The sequence below is a fragment of the Eschrichtius robustus genome, chromosome 4, assembly GCF_028021215.1.
Source record: "Eschrichtius robustus isolate mEscRob2 chromosome 4, mEscRob2.pri, whole genome shotgun sequence".
Lineage (NCBI taxonomy): Eukaryota > Metazoa > Chordata > Mammalia > Artiodactyla > Eschrichtiidae > Eschrichtius > Eschrichtius robustus.
In genome coordinates, this window is record NC_090827.1 from 55,046,528 (window position 1) to 55,067,501 (window position 20,974).

Consider the following 20,974-nt stretch of genomic DNA (forward strand, 5'->3'; position numbering starts at 1 on the left):
AATAATGAGGATCATAGCACAATTCTAGGCAAATTCTTCTATTTTTTCCTTCTATATAGGATATATAGAATAAAACTCTCTCATCCCATGAATCTCAGAATGCAGACATCTTCATATACCCATGGGTGCCATTTTAACAATAGAAGCTGATTGATCTTTCATTTTAACAGGATCTCATACTTTCTGTCAATAGATACTTTCTGTCAAATGATAAGAGAGACAGAAAATAAATAGTTTTTAGCTCTTTAATACTCTTGAAGTTTAGATCATTTGGCAAATGGAATATTAAGGAATATTGATTTGAGAATATAAATTGTACAAAAGTTTGTATTAGCATAAGACCAGAAACAATCTAAATGTCCAACAAGGTGGGACCGGTTAAATATGTCATAACAGCAGTTCTCAAAGTGTGATCCATAGATCCATCTAATGCTGAGATGGATTTTCTCAGCATTAATTTATAATACATAGACATCTATGCATAATAAGTATTGTATATAAGTATCAATATAAGAAGAAATCTTTGGACACTTCAGTAATTTTTAAAAGTGTAAAAGTTCCAGAGACCAAAAAGTTTGAGAACTGCTGAGTTATGGTATATTAACAAAATGGAGTTCTTTGCAACAGTGGAAAAGAATGGGAGAGATTTGTAAGTGCTTGTTGGAATTCACTCCATTATGTATTGTTAAGCAAATGAAGTGAATTGCATTATAATATGTATAGTATTCTTCCATTTGTATAAAAATAGGGGAATAAAGATGTATAAGAGTATAGTTACATATACATACAAATACACGTATTTTTATTTGTGAATGGCGAGTTCTTGTATATCCTAAACTGTGGTTGCGTCTGGGAAAATGACCTGGGATTTTAGTAGATGGAAGAATAACTTTCGCGGTATATCCTTTTGTATTAAAAAAATTCTGTTTTACAATGGATGCATGCTATTAAGAAAGCCATTTAATGATTTTTAAAAAACAAAACGCATACAAGGAGGTGATAAATTATTCAATATTAGACAAAAATACTCAATAGGACAGAATTGGAAATAGACCCTAGGTATATTAACACTGAGTTGGCCAACTTTGGCTCACTATCTGTTAAAAGAAATGTCTCCTTTTGAGTTCAGTTTCAAATGTTAACTTCAACCATAGCAAATAAGTACTTTTTGTCCTGCTTCTTATCTTTCTGCAAATATTTGTTTTTCATTAATGTTAAGCAATTCCACTGGCAGTGCTTATTTTTCTTAAAGTGGAATGGCAAAATTTCACAGGCAGGAAATGTCCTTTCTTCGTCGTAGATTCAGTTTGTTGGAAGAGGGGAAGAAAGACAAATAGGACATGAAGGACAGAAAAGACAAGGAAGTTACCAAAAAGAATAAGGAAAAGGATTAAGTTGAGGAAAGGAATAGACGACAGTGGGAAGGGAATGAGACAGGGAAAGTGAACTGGGAAAAAGAGTCCAGAACAGCCTGGAAAGAAACCAGGAGAGGAGGAGACAGAGTTAGTACAAGGTTAGAGAGCAAGTGCTTAGAGATAAGAGGACACGGGAAAGAAAAGCAGAAATCCAAACAAGGGGAAGCTGAGTTAAAAACAAAAACTAATCAATCGAAAAGAAATAGCCTTGTCCGCAAGTAACCGAAGGATGGCTGACTTTGGCTCCAAGAGAAAAGGGAGTGAAAATCACTAGATAGAAATTCAGTGGAAGGTGAGACATTGAGTGGGACATGACACTTGACAGGAGGGGATCTAGAGTATTTTGATTTAGATGAGACTTTTTTTTAAGATATAAATTCTGAGTAGAGAGTTTACAGGCACAAATGATGGGTCCCCTCACCATCTGGAAGGCTGACAGCATAGCGAAGGAGATGCTGAACTGTGATTGGGGGGCCGGGGGATGCAGAAACCGAGAAAGAAACTTCTGTGATCCCTTATCCTGGAGGAGGAGAAAGGGAGGGGAACCCTTTATCTGCTGGCCTTGCAGCTGGAGCCTGACTCTGTCTCTCCAGCTGAGCGTCAGCCCAGTCACTTCTGACTCAGACAGTCCCTGACACACAGCAGTACGCCCACCAGCCTTGGGCTGCAGCCAGGAGCTGTGGAAGGTGGGGAGTAAGCATAATAACCTCTAGACTAGAATATTAGGGAAATGGAAATTTTGAGAGAAAAGGGGAAAGAGAGGATGACCATTAGCAAAAGTGAAACTTCCACAGTAGAAAAACTTGAGTACTTAACTTGGGGAACAAAGGTAGCAAGGGGAGCACGTGATCAGAGTATCATCAAACAAACTACATCCAACTGGATTTTGACTTAAGGATATGCTTATTATTCCTTTTCAGGAATATTATTTATTCCGGGATGATAAAGAATTTGGGGGTTCTAGGTCAGCACTTTGTCGGTGTTGTTATCAACTCCTGAATCCTAGGTCCCCCGATTTTATCTTTTAAGGCTGAACTCTTGCAACCAGAGTAAGTCTAACCATGATCTGCTGTTTGCAAGCAGTTAGTTGTGTCAAGGCACCAAAGAACTAGCCGCACAAGAGTAACTTACCGATTTGCTAGTGTAAGACATTTATTAGCCTACAATGGCTACTGGATGAACATATATAGAAAGCAAGGATGGGACAATTTAGTAACACTCTTGTCTTTATATGCTGTTACCTTTTGTCTACATGGTATTTGTCTATAGGGGAACTATTAATGTAACAGTCCTCATACTTGGCTAACACTAACCAAGTAGGAAGTATTCTCAAGTGATGAGAAAAGTGAGCAAAAGGTTAAAAGATTACAAAAAAATAAATTATCCTGAAACATCTGGGGACGAGTCATTCAATGTAGTTGACAATTTGTCTCTCGAAGCACGAGAATATTTTTTATTGTAATTGTTTTATATGGAAATCAGATGAAACAACACAATTCATTCTTCTCTTTCCTAAAGAGTATATTCTGATTATATTTTTGCCCTTCCTTTATTACTCAGTGTTCACTGTTGTTAAAATTATTTTCTTTTACAATTGTAGAGTGATGATGTGGGTCCCTCGGAAGGATATAAACTTGTTTGCCCCTCTGCTCAATTTCTAGATCAATGGAAGTTTAAAGGTTTTTCTCCTGAATTTTCTTTTTATGGCTTTCTGTTACTTTCCTTGTTGCCAGCTGTCAGCAGCTGCTCCGCCCCCTCCCGCCTCAAACTTGTTGTCTGTAATCAACTGAGGGCTTGAAAGTCAAATAGCTATGTGTACAAAAGTTATGGATGAGATACCAGGAAATAGCTCTAAATCAGGACAGGAGCAAAACACCTGAACTTCAGCGTGTCAGATTTGTTGGTCTGTTGGTTCTACTGTGTGACCTTTGTGACACCATTTGGATGCTCATGGTTGTTTTGGTTTTATTTGATATTCTCATTTATGATCTTGTTAACAGAGACTGCCAGGTAAATTCCGGAAAAATGAAGTACTTTGAGCATAAATTGAGGAAATCTTTAAATCTTGTTGAAGCTTTATCAAACACAAACTTGACAGTGAAAATAATATTTGTAGAAAGGGAGGGCAGATTCCAACACCCCCACTCACTCCCAAACAAAACACGTTTATTACTCTCAAAACTCAAATTCACGGTAATTTTACACAACTTCAAAAATAAAGAAAAAGGAAAAACAAGTATCTCAAAAATATTATCAAAGGTACCCACTATTAACATTACTATCTTTCAGGAAGCACCATTTAAATAACTGCTGGTTTTCTTTTACATAGGAGTAATAAGACAGAGGAGTTACATAATTCTAGTCATTTTGTATATACCAGTTTGTAGCCTATCTGCTTAATATATCATAAATATTTTTTGCCTTATTACACAATCTCCATTGAGTTCAATTACTGCATAATATATTGAATGGATGTACTTTAATGTGCATATTTAATACATCCTGGTGTATTTTTCCACTTATTTTATGAATTTATCTATTTTGGTATTTTGAACATAATTTTTCTTTCATCAGATTGTTGTAATATCATTCCTTAATATTTAATTTGTCAGTTAGTTTTAACCATACTACTCAAAATGGTAATTCATTTTTCTAGCAAAACATATTTTACAAATATAAACTAAAAAATAGAATACATTTGGATGGAAATTTTGTTGACAGCAAGCTCTGTGAAAACACACTAATCAAAGACATCTGAGGTTGTTTTGCTCACTCAGATGTCAAAAAGTTCTTTCTCTCTTGCTCTTGCTGTTGTTTATTTTAAACTGTCTTCTTTTTCTTATTCAAAATAATGATTTTTAAAAGGCCACCCTTTTTCTGACTCTATCATATTCTCCAACTTATGAACAAAATCCTTGACTCAATTTCAAATAGCAGTGGCACAATACTTATATTTAAACAGGTGTATTGTTTATATATCCATTGGTAATAGAAGATAATATTACTTCACAGCATCCAAATGAAACAAGAAAATTGCTATTATAGAATGTATATGCTGCAGAGAAATCTGCTCGCTATAGATCTTCCTCACAAATATCCTGAGAAAGAAAACACAGCTTTTACTTCTCTGCTTTGCAAGTACATGAAAAAAAAAATAGCAAGGAATTTAAAATCAGATTACGTGTCTTATCACATTTATTAGAATTGTATTAACTGTCTAGCATGAATTTCCATAAAAGGAGAAACTTTCATTTGGAAACTCAGTAATAGATTTAAAATACTTAAGTCGGATATTACACCTCTCCCAGAGATTCAAGGTACCCTTGAGAAAGAGTCTAAACACAATAAGTCAAAGGAACATAACTAATCTGCTGAGGGGCATTTTAGCATCTCAGATCTGCCAGGAACAGGCTTTCTGACCTTAGGCTCATCACTAGCCTGCCTAGGCCTCTGTCTTCTCACTTGTAAAATGAAATGGTTGCATGACCAGATCTCAGAGAATCACAGTATGCTGCAACTGGGTGGAATCTCAAAGAGAGTCAGCATTAGAAGTTTGATCCATCTGAAAAGCTAAGCTAAGGGTATCCTTCAGTTAAGACCCTGACTCAACTACCTATAGAAGTTGTAGGGGAAAAACCAAGACTGTCCCACTTTCATTATTTCAGCTGCTGGTTTCATTTCCCCCTTTGTAGGAACCCCCTGCTGTGACATACAGAAAGGATGCTTGAAATGCAACTGAAAGCAGAAACTCCAGGCAATATAGGAAACACCAGGTGAATTTATATGCCTGCAAGGGGATGCCGGCTATTTATTGTTCTGAGTAGTTTGGAAGGAAAGGTATTTAACAGTAGCCACTTCCTCAACTAATACCTTCTTTAAGTGAATGTACTGCCTAAAAGATATTAAACATAAGAGTCAAAATTTCAAGGTAAAACCTCCCTAGGAACTTTCTTATAAGAGAAATAAATGTCACCAACTGTCAGAGGTCAACTGGAATTTTTTGTTCTAAGTGCCTATAAATGTACCATTAAATAAACTGGGGAGCCATCATGTATATAGAAAAGCTTGTGAACAAGGCTGGTGATAGAGATGTCCTGTAAAGAGAATAGATTCATCAAAAATTAATTTATGAGTGGCTAGTTCAAGCCCTTGCAAAGTACCATTTTATTTTGCCAAATATGTGACTTGGTATGGGTATGGACAGGCTCCTAATGAGGGCCAAAGACACTCCCCAAATTCAGCATCTCTCTGCTTGGTTGCTCATGCTCCAAGCTGTTTTCCATAGCCATGGCCACCTCTAAGGCTGCGTCTGGAATAGCATTTTTAGACCTTTTTTGACCACAGCCCACAATAGAAACACATTTTAAACCATAAACCAGTTCTCACATATGTGAATGTATGCATGTATGTGTATAAGTAAATAAAGCTGAAAAAAGTCCCAGGAAGTGATCCACTCACCATATGGGATGCACTCTGAAACTTTCTGTTTTAGTCTATGCTGCTTTATTTATTAAAATGCTATAACAACCCACTATATTGACTGTAAAACCCATAAATACATTGCAGTCCACAGTTTGAAAAACATTGGCCTACATTAATAACAATGATGATAAGAAATGTAATAATAGTACATAATAATAATAATAATACAATAAAAGCATCAACCAGGACCCTGAGCCTTATTTAGAAGAATAAGAGTTATTTATGAATGACCTAGCACAGAAGCTGTGGAGGAACTCTCCTCCCGTCCAGGAGAATTTTTGAGATAACAGCTGACAACAATTTGGGAGGTTTTGTCCCCAATCCACCTGCATTCCTGATTCATCTAAGTAGTGCTGCATTAGATGTTTGAAAGATCTGGTTTTATATATTCTCTCACCTTAACTGGATTTAGGAGTTAAAAGGAAATTCAGTTGTATAGCACACTGTTATTTTATGAACTGGGAAGAAGGAGAAAATGCTGTCAATTATGATTGTAAAGTGCCAGCAGTTATATATGACCTATCTTTCTTTCAGATATGTTACAATATAAAAATATATGTACATTTTAAAATCAACACTGGATTAATCACTTGGAGCACTCTTCTCAAGTCTTCTAGGTCCCTTGTTTTTCCCTTGAGGAGACCAACAAGGGTTTTCTTATCCATGGGGAAAATTACCTAGGACTGTATTTTATTAATCTCATGCAATTTCATAGAATTCTAAACTTGAAAGGCATTCTCAGTGATAATCTGGACTGTTCCTCCTCATGTTACAGTTGGAGAATCTGACACCCAGGGAGATGATGTGACTTACCCCAGATAACATACCGAAGTGGAGACAAAAAAGAATTTAACACCAACAAACAAAAAAATCTAGGTTGTCAGACTGGAAAGGAGAAAGAGTAGGACAGAGAAAATCAAGGCTGAAAGCAAAAGCCTCTGGTTCATTTAGTCTATCTCCTCAGTGTTTGATACAAAATTGGTCATATCAAAACAAGGTCATTGGATTTCCCTGGTGGTGCAGTGGTTAAGAATCTGCCTGCCAATGCAGGGGACACGGGTTTGAGCCCTGGTCTAGGAAGGTCTCACGTGCCGCGGAGCAACTAAGCCCGTGTGCCACAACTACTGAGCCCATGTGCCTAGAGACAGTGCTCTGCAACAAGAGAAGCCACCTCACTGAGAAGCCCACACACTGCAACAAAGATCCAATGCAGCCAAAAATACATAAGTAAATAAATAAATTTATATTTAAAAAAAAAACCAAGGTCATTAAAAGAAGGACCATAGGTTCCTTCTTTCTCTTGGACCCAGTATCTCCATTCTGTGAAGAGAGATAAATTATTGCCAGACACTGTCTTCCTCAAACATCTTTTTAGTCGCAATATTGTTCCCTCCTCAAGAATGCAAGGGCTACCTTGGTTTCAATCTGATTATTTATTTTCTGTCAGGCCATCAAGATCTTCCACTAGCAACCTAATTTGTCTATATTTATAATTTATATCCCACCCATTTCCCATAAGGATTAGTTGGATCTCAGCCTTCCCACCTAGTTAACTTAATCCAGTCCCACTGTCCTTATTCTCACTGATTCCTGACGAAGTCCCAATCTGCTGTTTAAGTAAACCCCTCTGCCATCATCCTTGCACGATGTGAGGCTTCTCACTTCCATTACTTTACAAATGTTCCTCATACCAATTCCTGTTTATCTTTCCTTTTAAATCCAATATTTACCCCCCTCTGGAAAACATTCTTTAATTAATGTTTTGTGGTCCCTACGTACATATTCTACATTCCTTTCATTTTTACTCAGAAATTTTCTCGAAAGGTGCTTTCTAACTGATCTCAACTTTTACATGCTGTGTTCTTTTAAAGGTACCACTTTTGCGTTGCCCATAACTTTGCAGATGATGCTTAGTAGGAAGGAATATTCAAGTACACACACACACGCCACACCGAGACACAGAAAGGAACATATGAACAAAACAGCAAAACTGTATTAATGTTTATTCATAAAGTGTTAGTTCATCACCTAATGAACAGCCGAGGGTGCAGAATATATGACTAAAGTAGAGCCTCTGATATCTTCTCCCAGCACTCACCATCTGCATCTTAATACTTGACTCATACTTAACTGTCCAGCTCCGCAGTGATGCTTTGCCACACCTCTGTGCCCTTACTGGTAATCTTCTTAGCCTAGAGCACCCCTGGCCTCCTTCTTCACCTGGATCACATGTGTTCTTTCTGAAATCTCTCAAGAGAAATTCTGTCTTATCACCGCTCTGTCCATGGTCCCCTTCACTGTGTATCCATGGAGCCCTGAGCAGCTATGGCCCATCTTAGCACTTGTCATTGTATCGTAACTGTCTGCTCACAGGTTTCCATTCTCAACTAGCCTGACAGGTACTTGACAAGAGGTGCCAGGGAGCCTCTTTGAAGCTTTGGCACCTAGAAGGGCGCTGGCAACTCTAATGCGTGGTGAGTTCATATTGTCCCAGGAAAACGAAAAGAAAATAAATTTGAGAGAAATGCTATACCCACCACTGAATGGCTCTTGCTAGGGTCAGTGAACAAACAGAACCACAGTTATTTCTCCTAGATATTAAAAATTATTCTTAGAGTCGGGTTGTTCTTTAGAGCTCATCTTTGGTGTGGAATAAGTTATATAAGCTTATTAGCCGTATCTTAGAAAAAATTATTATCGTCTAAAGGTTAGAGCCAGTTGGACTTCCGTTCAATGACTCATCAGGCAGCCTTAGAAATGCCATTTCTCTCTTTAATGCTGCAGCAATTTTACTGCCATAATATTGTCTGGGTTGGATAACTCACATTATGTTGATTTGCTCATTTCTCTTGAATTATGGTTTTCTGTACCCTTTAAAACTAGTTATGTATGTATTAGCTTTAGTAAAGTTTTATTAATTCATTTCAGTTTCCTTATTCTCTGCTATTGTTACCGCACCATTGGCAATGTTCACAGAGCCAGGGAAGGATCCTCTTACGGAATGAGAAGGCAATTAAAGTTTATTTTCAAATATTCAGTGCAAAACCTGAATATCAGTCAATATGCATTCTGGAATTCATAATCTGAGAGGTATTTCCTTTACTTTGAACCACACAAGAAGGACAGCTCTGGACAGACCAATGGGTGGGACGCAAATATAAGTCATATTAGAGTTACTCACTTTCCTGCTTTGCTAGACGTCAGGAAGTTTAGCATAATGGAAATGGAGTGGACTCTGTAGCCATATTCCAGCATCTGTGGAATGCCACATACATTGTAAGGATAATGCAAAGAACACCTGAGTCACAAAAAGCTTGATTAACCCCTCTGCCGTTTGCTACCTGGGAGATATTACTCTCCCTCTATGCCTCAGTTACTTCATCTGTAAAACAGGATTTAAAACACCTGCTTCATAGAATTGTCATGAAACATGTATGTATATAAAAGAGTATATGTAAAGGCTCATATATATTAAATGTCAGATAAATCTTTAAAATGTTGGTTATTACTAGTATCATCACTTCCACGTTATTATATAAAATTGTTACCTCGTTAAATAATTTTTTATTAGTATCTCACGTTTTTCAGAGGTTTAAATTTGAAAAAAACAAAAACAGTCAATAGCCTATGGGGTGTCAGCACTAGCATTGACATTGTAGGTTTAGGATTTCTTATGTAACTTGTTTTCTTTTATTTATCATTCAGGATTTATTCCTGGCTTACCTCGTGCCAGGCATGAGTATTATTACAAAGTTGAATCACTCATGAACCCAGAATACCATTATTGATATTCGACAGAGTTCCTGTGGAATATCAATAATGCTCTCTGGGGGCTTCCCTGATGGCGGAGTGGTTGAGAATCTGCCTGCCAATGCAGGGAACACGGGTTCGAGCCCTGGTCTGGGAAGATCCCACATGCCGCGGAGCAACTGGGCCCGTGAGCCACAATTACTGAGCCTGCGCGTCTGGAGCCTGTGCTCCGCAACAAGAGAGGCCGCGATAGTGAGAGGCCCGCGCACCGCGATGAGGAGTGGCCCCCACTTGCCACAACTAGAGAAAGCCCTCGCACAGAAACGAAGACCCAACACAGCCAAAAAAATAAAATAAATAAATAAATAAGTCAGGAGCTCTTAAAAAAAAAAAAAAAAAGCTCTCTGGTGGTTTCTTTTGGCTGAATCAATTACTTTGGAAGTTTTTATTGATTCAGGAAAAGCCTGAGCTGGAGAGACAGTATCATAAAATGACTCAGAAATCCACAGATAGCTTCCAAATTACTTTGTCCGTGATATGTAGGAAGACAGCTCTTGGAAAGTCCTCAGAAACAAGAGGGACTTATTCCAAAAAATTAGGCATGCCTACTTAGGCCATGAGGGATGACCTCAAGGTTCTGCTCATAGATTCAAGTTTGTGGGGCAGATTCTGTAAGCAACAAATCTATTTAAAAGAATATGGCATTTTGGAAAGTTGTTCACAATTTAGTTTTAAGTGAAAAGACAAATTCCAAAATACAGAAAATCTAGATATACAGACATTAGAATGTAAAGAGGGAGTGGTGGGATTGCAGGTGACTTTTCTTTCATTTATGCGTCTCTCTAATGTTTAAACAGGAAGCATCTTATGTGATAAGATAAAAGTCACATAGAAAAGAAAGTGAATGCGGTTCAAAATTTATCTGAATGAAGTTCAAGGATTTCTATAGCCATTCCTATCACCTGGTAACAAGTCACTTAAGTATTGATATATCAGTGAAAGGAGAGTGGATTATATTGCAAGTATCCAAAGAGAAAAACAAATACCGTATGCTAACACATATATATGGAATCTAAAAAAAAAAAAACAAAACGTCATGAAGAACCTAGGGGCAGGATGGGAATAAAGACGCAGACCTACTAGAGAATGGACTTGAGGACATGGGGAGGGGGAAGGGTAAGCTGGGACAAAGAGAGAGTGGCATGGACATATATACACTACCAAATGTACAATAGATAGCTAGTGGGAAGCAGCCGCATAGCACAGGGAGATCAGCTCGTGCTTTGTGACCACCTAGAGGGGTAGGATAGGGAGGGTGGGAGGGAGGGAGACGCAAGAGGGAAGAGATATGGGAACATATGTGTAAGTATAACTGATTCACTTTGTTATAAAGCAGAAACTAACACACCACTGTAAACCATTTATATTCCAATAAGGATGTCTTAAAAAAAAAAAAAGAAAAAAAAGAAAGTATCCAGGCTGAGAGGCCCCTAGAAACTGCAGTGCTTGTCAGAATGCTCAACAGTGCCCAGGAAAACAAGATAGATGTCTACATTTGTCTCCTACTTGTGTGGGTAAAAGCATCTTCTGCAAAATATTTTCAAAGGCACTTTTGCCAGGATCATTGAGACCAACATGCTTCCTACAATATTTCAGTAAAAACAGTTGCTATAAACTGTTACTTATTTGTTAAAACTATGATCTTATCCTAAGAAAAAAAGAGTCTGCTTGTCATTGCAAGGGAGTGGCACAGAAACCTCTTGGTAAAGAATTGGTTTATCTTACTAGTAATAAGCTTGCAGAACTTATTCTAAATCCAGAGGATTAAAACGAACTAAACAAATAGAATTTTACCCAAACAATTTTTATATTCATAAAAGTTAAGATTGGCCATATGAAGCAGAAATTTTCAAAGAAATAACTAAGCCTTACTTGCTTTCTAAAGTTAAAATTGTAGTAATTAGAATTCAGGAAACAAACAATACCAAGAATTGCTGTATAATTGCTTACCACCAAAGAACAAAGCATGCCAAACATCAGACCACAGAATCTCACAGAAATCAACTTCTTCCTAAATCAGGAAGGATAAAGGCATTTGTAAAATAAAGAATGTTTTGTGTTTTAAATTTTGGTTTTGACTTGAGGTAGTAAAGAGTCTCTTTATTAAAATGAGGCCAAGCAATCTTGAAGGTGAACTCTGCTGGCAAGAAGCCATTCGACCTTGAACTTTCAGGTAGAGCTCAGTTAAAGTAGGCCTCCAAGTCAGCGAGAGAAAACCCAGAGGCAGACTCCTTGAGCGACACATCCAATAATTCCACACCTGCTAGGGGGAGAGCCTCACCCCCTTGTCGATGAAAAGCTATGTTGGTTGAGGGCAAGGGCAGGAAAGATACTGGGTAGGCCAGAGAAGTATGGTGTGATATAGTTTTGTTCGGTTTTGTATGGCTGTTTCTTTCAGATCTGAGTCTTTCATGACTGAGGAAGTAGAGTGTAGGTTAATTATATACTTCTTCATTCTAATCAGGTTTTGTGATTAGCCTCTACCTTTTCCTGCCACTCTAAACACTGCTTGTCTTGAATGATAAATTATATGTTCTGTGAGTCATTGATCTTTCTTAGTTATTAATTCTTATTTATCCAGAAATCCATGGAAAAGTAGACCCCTCCAATAGGCAGTCTAAGCAGAGATGGGCAGTGATAGTCCTAGTCTTCTATTTGTAGACTTTTCAAGGCTCGGTCATAAGGAGAAATTCCAAATTGTTAAATACATATTTACTTGAATAAAGGATGATTTCTGCCATTATAGTTTCACTTCCCTAACAGAGTTAAGGAGAGTAAAGTGAAGCAGTATATCAGGCTTATTTCATATTATATAACTTTGCAATTGATGTATTAGGTCAGCACAATAGGAAGTAGACTGTGAACTCCATGTAGGTATCTAGTAGTATGTACCTATAAGACCAATAACTTTAATTATAATAGAAAGTATCTTTTCTCTCCATGTAGTGTGCAATTCTACAAGCAGAATTTTTATTGGTGCAAAGTGTTCCCCAAATATTTTTTAACTAAGTACTGTAAAATTTCCTGCCCAGAAACATGGTACTTTGATCATTATACAATCTATAGCTGTGTGATTTTTGTTTTAAGGATAGATTCTGGATTGTTCATTCAAAGAAATATTTACTGAGCATCTGTTATTTGCCAGGTAGTAAGGAATTCTCATCTCCAGGCATTTATAGTTTAGTGGAGAAAATAGGTAAGAAACAATAAGAATTCAATTTGATAAATATGAACTTTAGGCATAAGGACAATATGCTATAATAAATTTAGAAATTTTTTGACTCTTTTTTCTGAAACATATAATGTTACACTAGCCTCAGGGCCAGCTAGATCTAGGGGCTCAACAATATCATTAGGGCCAGGGTGTCTTTCTCTCTCTCCATCTGTCAGCTTTGCTTTCTTTGAGACAGTGTCATTCTTAGGCAGCAGATTGGCTCCAATGGCTCAAAGCTTACTCCCACCAAAACAGAAATTTCATCCCATTAGTTCCTGCAGAGTTCCCAGGGCTGGCTCTGATTAACCTTTCTTGAGTCACGTGTCCACTTCTGATGTAAGCGCTATGGTTCTGTGGTACGCCACTCTAATTGACTACTTCTTGATATGGACTTAGTTAGGGATGGGTGAGTCTCCAAGGAAAAATCAGGGTGCTACTAGCAAGAGAAGCCACAGATGTCCACCATATATGATTATCAATTATATTGAACAATTAGCTCATTAAGCGTGCACTCCCATAAGCATTAAATTCAATAACTCTCTATGCTGTATCAATTTCTACTTTATACCAAATGTATCTATTCTATACTTTAATATAGTCTGAAAGGAGAGGTCTATACTAGACTATTCAAGATGAACACACAGAATCACTTACTAAGACTAAGGTCCATCAAAGAGCTGAGTAACCTTCAAATGTACCACTGAGAAGTCCAACGCATGAGCAGACAAGGTTAAAAACAAGAGATTGCCTTGAAAAGTAAGGTGGAATAAAGAAAAGGAAAGGGAAATAATGTAAAAATAAAAGAAACATGGTTGACTCAATAGAGCATACTTCCAAATCTCTGAATCCATTGATATTTAGGAGCTGACATTATGAATGATTTTAGAGATTTGTCCCACCAGCTCAGAGAGATAATATAGATCAAATAAGCTACAGTGTCTTCCAAATAATTAAAAAATTTCAAACTAAAAGATGTGTTTTTGGGAATTTCCGGGTGGTCCAGTGGTTGGGACTTCGTGCTTCCACTGCAGGGGGCACGGGTTCGATCCCTGGTTGGGGAACTAAGATCCCGCAAGCTGCGCAGCACAGCCTAAATAAATAAATAAATAAACACCACCCCCAAAGAAATTTTTTTTTTTAAATGTGCTTTTTAACTCTTTAATTTTTATCTTGGATAACTGAACAAAAGCAAGAAACAAATTTAAAAGCTTGAAATCAATCTTTTCTTTTCAGAGAAGTTATTTGTTTGATTTTCCCAAATGTTGCTTGAATGACGCTTTAACGTGGCAAGTCAGTTACATAAGCAGGGAATAATTTATCAGTAAACACATAACTGTGTTTTTCCACAGGAGCAAGATGTTCTAATGGTTTCTCAGTAAATGAGTTTATTTTATTAAAGATCTATTTTCATAAGCTGAAGGTCATTACTGGTCATTGCTACTATGATTATGCCCTAAATAAATCCCCAGATAAGCACATTAAACAAAAACTAGGGTAGAAATCCAGGCTTGGGAATAGTCATGTATCAAATAATTTAGACTAAGTACTTATCGTCTTTTATATGTTCTCAGATCTTTCCAATCTAGAGATCACCTAATGATTATATTTAAAAATACTTGTTCCCTCCTCTGTACTTCACAGCACTTTATGTGTCTGTTATTTTTTTTATAAAATTTGTTGTGCCTGCCTTTTCGTGGTAAAAGATTTATGACAGGTGTCATTTGCTTCTTTACATGACTGCCTTTATACCTGGAGTGTGAGCTCCTTAAGGACAGGGACTAAATCTTTGTTTATGTTTTGATCCCCAGAAACTGTGTTTGGTGCCTACGAAGTACTAAATAAATGCTGAGTAAAATAAAGAATGAATAAGTGATTTAATGGGCTCTTCCATTTAAATTAAATCCTGAACTCCTGTTTATTATCTTTATTAGTTTCTGTTTGAAGTGCTTCAAAGCTTAATTCTACCTAAGTTAACCAGCTCCCCAGTATATACCTGCTTACAAAATTAGATTATGATTTATGTAAAGGTTGGGTAATGACAGCTTGGGCCTGGACCAGGTCCCCTGCTGGAAGACAGGCATGGTTGGCAGTTTCTGGTTACCTCACAGGACAGACCACCAGCTGCCTTTTTGTGTTGAGTAAAGAAGAGACTTCTGGTGACAAATCGATCAACTGTATTTATTGCTTACAAGTCTATTTACCCATACACATGTGGGTATGTTTGCCAAATTCTTGAGTCTGCTCCAAAGAAGATTTTCAGGTTGGGGGACTGTGATATCCTCTGGAAGAGAATTAGTTTTAAGGGAAAATAGCTAAGCATGACAGGCCAAGCCAATGGCACATCCTTCCTTACTTTGGAAGGGAAGGGAGTTCTGTGCTCAAGCAGGTCCGCCACTTGGATTGTCTCTGCCCACCCATTAGACCCAGGGAACTCAGAAGGACGATGAGCCAAAGCCAGAAGGACTCTTAATAAACTCTCTAACATCTGGAGTATATTTTTACAGTACTTAATCTCCCATCTTCATGTTTTCACAGAGGAAGGAACTTCCCTTCTTCTCATCAAAGCTGTGGCTTTGAAAGAAGGCATCTAGCTTCTCTCCCAACCCCATACTTGCTTCCCCATGAAGTAGGAAGGGCAGTACTCAGGAGGACATCCCTGTGTTGAGAGTGACAGCTCCTGCACAAGTGTCCTGCTCTCTAGGACCTGCAGGGGAACAGTGGGCACTCAGGCTCCCTAGTTCTTTGTTTCTATATGAGAAAGCAGTACGGGAGAGAATTCACCTCTTATCCTTCCCTCTTCACGCTCTGGTCAGCTAGTAACAGGGTTGAAGAGTCAGGCCTGTGATCCTCCTGTGTACCTGGCTGGGTGGTGTGTTTGTGCTGCAGACTCATTTCTCCTTTCTCCCCCACTCCTGAGCCCACCCCAGGCTCTGATGGTCCCAAAGTCTGCATTTGCATGGGGATGGGATGAAACACTTTGGCTTTAGATCCAAATTGCATTCTCCAATCCAACATTTACTTGGATTTTGCAGAGCCTCTTGGGCACTTGCCCAGTTCATTAATAAATTTGGTTCATTAATAAACCCACAAGTGATCATCAATTAGCTATCAGTTCCGAGAGTCTGTAGTTTCTCCACTGGAATCTGGTGGGGAGTCAGAGTGGATCGTAACTTCCTCTCCCATACAACCCAGATATTGCTCTGACACTGTCAAGGCCCAGGGAAACAGTGGGCTGTGCCCTGCAGGGTAGTGGCAGAGGAGTGACATGTACCCTAGAAAAGGCAGCATGATTGACCTGATGGAGTGTTGATGAAGTACAGGAGTGGCTGCATTGACCTGATGCCGTGTTGATGAAGTACAGGAGTGGCTGGGCCTGGTGGAGCAGCTGAGCATTGAGGGTGGGTCTGCAAGTGCCCAGCAGGAGTCTATTCATGATTACATGTGAGAATACAAGATACCGTACCAACTGGTGGCTTCCAGAAATGTTTGAGAATGGGGAAGTCTTACCTGGCTATTGAGGGTATACATACACCATGTAGGTGAAGCCAGTGTAAATTAAATGATTATTTTAGGTGATCTCATTCATAGTCACAAACTGCTGGCTGCTGGGAAAATCGTGGTTCCCCCCAGTTTACTCTCTCTCTGAGCACTCGTTCACTAGAGCACCTTGTCCAAAATGGGCAATTTTTGTAGGGATAGGAACTGATTAATTTACTTGAAATGCCAACCATTTCACATGTTGCTGTTTAAAGGATTATCAGCTGAAAGGAGAAAGCTGCTACTGTTATAAGGTGTTAATGTGCTATTTCAAGAGTTTTAAATTTTTGTTCATTTCTATGTTCACTGGCTTTGGAGTATGGTGAAAAGTAAGTCCTGCAAACTAGCAATGAAGGCTTATTCCTTAAAAAAAAAAATTTTTTTTAAGCCGATGTGATTATCTAAAGCTGATTCTCTATGTCCTAAAGAGATTCTCTTTCTTCCTACCTCAAAACCACTTTGCCGATATAAACTGTTTAGTTTCAAGTTGAGTATCTTTCAGCTAAGTTATTATTTCAAAAGATAATGCCAAATCGGCCTACAGTTTACGTTTGAAAGTTGGTCCGACAAGTAGAAGTAGATGCTACTTAATACATTTTTTGAATTTGATATTTGATTTGGCACCTAAATATATTCATATATACACATGCATACACAAAATTTTATTTTGCTCTAAAATACATTTTTTCACCTGCCAATATTATGGTTGTAATTTTAGACATTTCCCAAATTTTATGACATTTTCTTTTTTTCTATCATAAACAATTACTTATTCTTTTCCAAGTAGTGGCAAAATTTGTTTCCTATTTTCATTGAAATGGAAGCAAAGGGGGATGGGCGAAATAGGTGAAGGGGATTAAGAAGTACAAACCTCCAGCTATAAAACAAGTCATAAGATTGTAATGTATAGCACAGGGAATATAATCAATAATATTATAATAACGTTAAGTAGAGTATAATCTATACAAATTTTAAATCACTATGTGTACACCTGAAACTAATATTATAAACCAACTATACCTCAATAAAAAAACTAAAGCAGGGGCTTCCCTGGTGGTGCAGCGGTTGAGAATCCGCCTGCCAACGCAGGGGACATGGGTTCGAGCCCTGGTCTGGGAAGATCCCACATGCCGCGGAGCAACTAATGTGCCACAACTACTGAGCCTGCGCATCTGGAGCCTGTGCTCCACAACAAGAGAGGCCGCGATAGTGAGAGACCCGCACACCGCGATGAAGAGTAGCCCCCACTCGCCGCAACTAGAGAAAGCCCTCGCACAGAAACGAAGACCCAACACAGCCAAAAATAAATAAATTAATTTATTAAAAAAAAAAAAAACAGGAAACTAATATAATCCTGAAACCACGGAAATACTTTTATTTGTATTATAATATTCATATAGTTTCTATTCTTTTTCCTTTTAAGAATAACTTTTGTATCAGTTATTCTCTGTAGCTTGGATCAAGTATTAGAATTTTTGGTTTTTCAAATGGCAAACTTGCATCTAAATTGTGTTTGATAAACTTTCACATCACTAATCTATGCCATATATTTAAGAGATTAGTTAAAAAATGACATGTGTTCTCAATATTCTCAACAATTAGGCAATCCTTGGGATGTTTTCCAGCTGTGTTGGTAAATTGACAAATAGATTTTTGCAATCCTGTCCCAGTAGCTTTATCTCAAAGGTAATAATAATAATGCTCTACTCGGATCATGGAAAGGTGGCTTGATATGGTGGAGGAAAGGAGTGGACTTTTGAGAAAAGCAGACCTGGGTTCAAATCTCAGCTCTACTACATACTAATACTAGCTGTGTGATCTTGAGTAAGTTACTGCACCCCTTTAAACCTCCGTTTCTGCATACGTGAAATAGGAATCATGCATCTGCGCTGGGCAGATGAAACAAGACAATGTTTGTTGAATACTTGTAACGTGATAGGCACTGAAAAATGCCAGTTGTATTATCTAGTAACATTTCTCCCTGGAAGCTCAGCTATTTCTATGGATTTAATATACTACTCATCTTTTTAATAGTTATAAAGCCATAGTACTTTGGGGCTAGAAGTTACCTTAGAGATCAATTAATTAGTAATATTTCACAGATGGGGAATGTGTGGCACTAGAAAGTTAAATGGTGCAAAGACTCTTTTTCTATATGTTTTGTGTAATAAAGAAATTGGAGACAGAATCATTACTTGCTCAAGTTTCCATTTGAAAAAGGTAGGCAAAACCAACCCTCACAAAGGTGGTACCAGGTATGAGGCAAGCCTCAATGACAGTTTACAGTTTACACCTAAAGTAAGATAAAGCCAACCTATTTTGAGAGAAGGGTTACTTCACTTTACTATTTTAAATGCATCTGAATGCTTCGGAGAATCCTGAAAATTATGAACTGAATGTCTATAATCAGTTGTTCAATATCTAAGGAAGTGTATTCACTGTGATTACTAACACTACATCCCAAAGGTTTTTTAGATACACTTGAGATATTTTTATCTGAGGCTAATTATTATTACTATGAGTTTGATTCTGAGAAGTAATAAATCCTAGGCCCTAACTCCCGTAAACTGGAGAACAAAAGAATTGAATTAGAGGAATATTTCCCACATTGCAATCCTTTACCACAGTGACAGTTTTCATTGTATAACACACCTGTAATGTTATTTGCTGTTTTAAAGTGGCCTCATTTTGTAAACTTAACCTAATCCTAAACATATTATCTGGGCAGTGGCACATTTGCTTATTGATTCTATTTTTTTTCTAATATAAAGGTAACTTCATGACTACTAAAATAAAAGATTCCTGTATATACCACCTAAAATCATCTCATGTATCATGCTGGCTTCTTTACAGACCTCCTACTCCTGCTTATCCCCAAGTTTCATCAGAATGAAGTAAGATTTGCAATGACAAAGCCCTTTCTAGGCTCAAGTGTTTAGTCTCTGGTATTAGAAAAAAAGCCATCACCCTGGGTTCATCCTGGCTTTTTGAGGATGGAGAGGCTTAGGGTAGGATCTATGTGCTTTGGAATAGACACTAAGAGAACATGCAGCCAAATCCAGTAAAATTTCCTGTTTAAAATATTGTTTCAAGGATTGACCCACCACCATTAGGAAGTATTATTTATTTTCAGATTAGTCCCAGTAACATCAAATTAAGTCCAAATCTTTCATAGCAATTTGTACTTACCCAAGAAGATTTCATCTAAAAACTAACATTCTTAGTAACATTCCTGAAAGCCTATGGAAATTGTAACAGCCCCTAAAACAACATTCCTTCAAAAAATAAAATCTTTGAATAGGAACAAGTGGAAGAAAGTACATTAAAAAATTAGCCCTCATTAATGAAGAATGTATATTTTGGAAAAGATCTTGGAGAGTAATCTCAGACCCACATACACATTTCCCCGTAGACGCTGATCTCTTGGTTGAACTGGTTCATTGCTCATTTTCATGAAATTCCTTCTCTTCACCAAGGACTTAAAATTGCATTCTGCCATTTCTTTCAAATCTAGTAAGTGCATTTTCTTTTTTTGGTTTCATTAAATATATAAATAGAATCATGGCTATTTTCTATTAGATAGATAGAGAGATTGAGAGATAAATATAGTATACACACATAATATATATGTATGTATATATACAATTATATAATTAACAGAGACATAGAATGCTTTATTTCGGAGGACTTCAGTGTTCATTGAGCTCAGCACCACCCAAATTGTGTTCCACAATTTCCATGGAATGTTGAGTGGGTGTTCCATTGAAAAAGGGATCCATGATCAAATAACTTCGGTAAACACTGGGTTAAACAAAACTTAACTTATAACACTATATGCATTTTGAGTTCCAAGAAGAGCATGCATCAGTGCTTCTCAAACTTTACTATGTATATAAAATTGCACATTGAGTAAGTCTGGAACGGGGCCTGAGATTCTGCATTTCTTTTTTTTTTAATATAAATTTATTTATTTGTGGCTGCGTTGGGTCCTTGCTGCTGCGCGTGGGCTTTCTCTAGTTGCGGCGAGCGGGGGCTACTCTTCGTTTTGGTGCGCGGGCTTCCCATTGTGGTGGCTTCTCTTGTTGCAGAGCACGGGCTCTAGGCTCGTGGGCTTCAGTAGTTGTGGCACTCGGGCTCAGTAGTTGTGGCACACAGGCTTAGTTGCTCTGCAGCATGTGGGATCTTCCCGGACCAGGGATTGAACCCATGTCGCCTGCATTGGCAGGCGGATTCTTAACCACTGCGCCACCAGGGAAGCCCCAAGATTCTGCATTTCTAACAGACTCCTGGTGATGCTAATCCTTCTGGTTCAAGGACCACACTTTGAATAGCAAGAATGTCTTTCTTAAAACCTTATTTTACCAGTGAACTGTATCCCACTTACACATAGTTGGTGTTTTGAAATTTTTGGTTGGTTGGTTGATTGGATGGCTGGCTTGTTAGTTAGTGTTTGTTGGTTTTGAAAGTAAACATCAGTGATTTACAATTTTTGAAACTGTTAGTATAGCTGAATCCT